Here is a 4,399-nt window from a genome sequence, read left to right as displayed (position 1 = left end):
TTAGATTCATGGACCCAATTCAATTCAGTGGGATCCCTCATTCACATTTTTTTCCACCAAGAACGTTTTCTAAAACTCTTTGACCCCCGAATTTAGAGTATCCTACTTTCACGCAATTCACAGGGTTCAACAAGCAATCGATATTTCATGATGAAGGGTGTAATACTCTTTGTAGTAGCGGTCCTTATATATCGTATTAATAGTTGAAATGTGGTCGAAAGAAAAAATCTCTATTTGATAGGGCTTCTTCCTATACCTATGAATTCCATTGGACCCAGAAATGATACATTGGAAGAATCCGTTAGGTTTTCCAATATCAATAGGCTGATTATTTCGCTTCTATATCTTCCCAAAGGAAAAAAGATCTCTGAGAGTTGTTTCCTGAATTCGAAAGAGAGTACTTGGGTTCTCCCAATAACTAAAAAGTGTAGCATGCCTGAATCTAACTGGGGTTCGCGTTGGTGGAGGAACTGGATCGAAAAAAAGAGGGATTCTAGTTGTAAGATATCTAATGAAACCGTCGCTGGAATTGAGATCTTATTCAAAGAGAAAGATCTCAAATATCTGGAGTTTCTTTTTGTATATTAGATGGATTATCCGATCCGCAAGGACCATGATTGGGAATTGTTTGATCGTCTTTCTATGAGGAAGAGTCAAAATAAAATCAACTTGAATTCGGGACCACTATTCGAAATCTTTGTGAAACACTGGATTTCTTATCTCATGTCTGCTTTTCGTGAAAAAATACCAATTGAAGTGGAGGGTTTCTTCAAACAACAAGGGGCTGGGTCAATTATTCAATCAAATGATATTGAGCATGTTTCCCATCTCTTCTCGAGAAACAAGTGGGCCATTTCTTTGCAAAACTGTGCTCAATTTCATATGTGGCAATTACGCCAAGATCTCTTCGTTAGTTGGGGGAAGAATCCGCCCGAATTGGATTTTTTGAGGAACATATCGAGAGAGCATTGGATTTGGTTAGACAATGTGTGGTTGGTAAACAAGGATCGGCTTTTTAGCAAGGTACAGAATGTATCGTCAAATATTCAATATGATTCCACAAGATCTAGTTTCGTTCAAGTAACGAATTCTAGACAACTGAAAGGATCTTCTGATCAATCCAGAGATCATTTGGATTCCATTAGTAATGAGGATTCGGAATATCACACATTGATTAATCAAAGAGAGATTCAACAACGAAAAAAAGATCGATTCTTTGGGATCCTTTCTTTCTTCAAACGGAACGAAAAGAGATAGAATCAGGCCGATTCCCAAAATGCCTTTCTGGATATTCCTCAATGTCCCGGCTATTCACGAAATGTGAGAAGCAGATGATTAATCATCTGTTTCCAGAAGAAATCGAAGAATTTCTTGGGAATCCTATAAGATCCATTCGTTCTTTTTTCTCTGATAGATGGTCAGAACCTTATCTGGGTTTGAATCCTACTGAGAGGTCCACTAGAGATCAGAAATTGTTGAAGAAACAACAAGACCTTTCTTTTATCCCTTCCAGGCGATTGGAAAATAAAGAAATGGTTAATATATTCAAGATAATTACGTATTTACAAAATACCGTCTCAATTCATCCTATTTCATCAGATCTGGGATGTGATATGGTTCCGAAGGATGAACCGACAGTTCCAATAAGATTTTATTCTTGAACAAAAATCCATTTTTTGATTTATTTCATCTATTCCATGACCGGAACAGGGAAGGATACACGTTACACTACGATTTTGAATCAGAAGAGAGATTTCAAGAAATGGCAGATCTATTCACTCTATCAATAACCGAGCCAGATCTGGTGTATCATAAGGGATTTGTCTTTTCTATTGATTCCTGCAGATTGGATCAAAAACAATTCTTGAATGAGGCCAGGGATGAATCGAAAAAAAAATCTTTATTGGTTCTACCTCCTATTTCTTATGAAGAGAATGAATCTTTTTCTCGAAGGATCAGAAAAAAATGGGTCCGGATCTCCTGCGGGAATGATTTGGAAGATCCAAAACCAAAAATAGTGGTATTTGCTATCAACAAAATAATGGAGGCAGTCACTCAATATAGATTGATCAGAAATCTGATTCAAATCCAATATAGTACCTATGGGTACATAAGAAATGTATTGAATCGATTCTTTTTAATGAATAGATCTGATCGCAACTTCGAATATGGAATTCAAAGGGATCAAATAGGAAAGGATACTCTGAATCATAGAACTATAATGAAATATACGATCAACCAATATTTATCTAATTTGAAAAAGAGTCAGAAAAAATGGTTCGAGCCTCTTATTTTGATTTCTCGAACCGAGAGATCCATGAATCGGGATCTTGATGCATATAGATACAAATGGTCCAATGGGAGCAAGAGTTTCTAGGAACATTTGGAACAATCCGTTTCGGAGCAGAAGAGCCGTTTTCAAGTAGTGTTCAATCGATTATGTATTAATCAATATTCGATTGATTGGTCTGAGGTTATCGACAAAAAATATTTGTCTAAGCTACTTCATTTCTTTTTGTCCAAGTCACCTCTTTTTTTGTCCAAGTTGCTTTTATTTTTGTCTGACGCACTTTTTTTTTTCTAATTCAACCTGCAGTAATCAGATATGAATCTATCTGATTCAAAAGGGAAGAACTTGCATTAGTATCTCAATTTCAATTCAAACATGGGTTTGATTCATACTCCATGTTCTGAGAAAGATTTATCATCTGAAAAGAGGAAAAAACGGAGTCTTTGTCTAAACAAATGCGTTGAGAAAGGGCAGATGTATAGAACCTTTCAATGAGATAGTGCTTTTTCAACTCTCTCAAAATGGAATCTATTCTACTCAAAATGGAATCTATTCCAAACATATATGCTATGGTTCCTTACTTTGACTGGGTACAAATATCTAAATTTGATATTTTTAGGTACTTTTTCAGACCTATTGCCAGTACTAAGTAGCGGTCAAAAATTTGTATCCACTTTTCCTGATATTATGCATGGATCAGGTATATCATGGCAAATTCTTCAGAAAAAATTGTGTCTTCCACAATGGAATCTGATAAGTGAGATCTCGAGTAAGTGTTTACATAATCTTCTTCTGTCCGAAGAAATGATTCATTGAAATAATGAGTCACCATTGATATCGACACATCTGAGATCGCCAAATGCTCGGGAGTTCCTCTATTCAATCCTTTTCCTTCTTCTTGTTGCTGGATATCTCGTTCGTACACATCTTCTCTTTGTTTCCCGGGCCTCTAGTGAGTTACAGACAGAGTTCGAAAGGGTCAAATCTTTGATGATTCCATCATCTATGATTGAGTTGCGAAAACTTCTGGATAGGTATCCTACATCTGAACCGAATTCTTTCTGGTTAAAGAATCTCTTTCTAGTTGCTCTGGAACAACTAGGAGATTCTCTAGAAGAAATATGGGGTTCTGCTTCTGGCGGCAACATGCTTGGTCCCGCTTATGGGGTCAAATCAATACGTTCTAAGAAGAAAGATTGGAATATCAATCTCATTGAGATCATCGATCTCATACCAAATCCCATCAACCGAATCACTTTTTTGAGAAATACGAGACATCTAAGTCATACAAGTAAATAGATCTATTCATTGATAAGAAAAAGAAAAAACGTGAACGGGGATTGGATTGATGAGAAAATAGAATATTGGATCGCGAACGGTGATTTGATTCATGATGAAGAAAGAGAATTCTTGGTTCAGTTCTCCACCTTAACGACAGAAAATAGGATTGATCAAATTCTATTGAGTCTGACTCATAGTGATCATTTATCAAATAATGACTTTGGTTATCAAATGATTGAACAACCGAGAGCAATTTACTTACGATACTTAGTTGACATTCATAAAAAGCATCTAATGAATTATGAGTTCAATCTATCCTATTTAGCAGAAAGACGGATATTCCTTGCTCATTATCAGACAATCACTTATTCACAAACTTCGTGTGTGGAAAATAGTTTTCATTTCCCATCTCATGGAAAACCCTTTTCGTTCCGCTTAGCCTTATCCCCCTCTAGGGGTATTTTAGTGATAGGTTCTATAGGAACTAGACGATCCTATTTGGTCAAATACCTAGCGACAAACTCCTATGTTCCTTTCATTACGGTATTTTTGAACAAGTTCCTGTATAACAAGCCTAAAGGTTTTCTTCTTGATAAGATCGATATTGATGATAGTGACGATATTGATGATAGTGACAATCTTGATGCTAGTGACGATATCGATCGTGACCTTAATACGGAGTTGGAACTGCTAACTAGGATGAATGGGCTAACTGTGGATATGATGCTAGAAATAGACCGATTTTATATCACCCTTCAATTCGAATTAGCAAAAGCAATGTCTCCTTGCATAATATGGATTCCAAACATTCATGATCTGGATGTGAAT

General features: G+C 36.2%; 1 pseudogene; it reads left to right on the top strand.

Moving 5' to 3' along the window:
* The first annotated feature begins 203 nt into the window (after nt 1-203).
* Nucleotides 204-2,584, top strand: LOC124893729 (annotated as a pseudogene).
* The last annotated feature ends 1,815 nt before the right edge of the window (nt 2,585-4,399 follow it).

This window comes from Capsicum annuum, unplaced genomic scaffold, assembly GCF_002878395.1.
Source record: "Capsicum annuum cultivar UCD-10X-F1 unplaced genomic scaffold, UCD10Xv1.1 ctg64489, whole genome shotgun sequence".
Classification (NCBI taxonomy): domain Eukaryota; kingdom Viridiplantae; phylum Streptophyta; class Magnoliopsida; order Solanales; family Solanaceae; genus Capsicum; species Capsicum annuum.
This window is presented reverse-complemented; position numbering and strand designations above follow the sequence as displayed.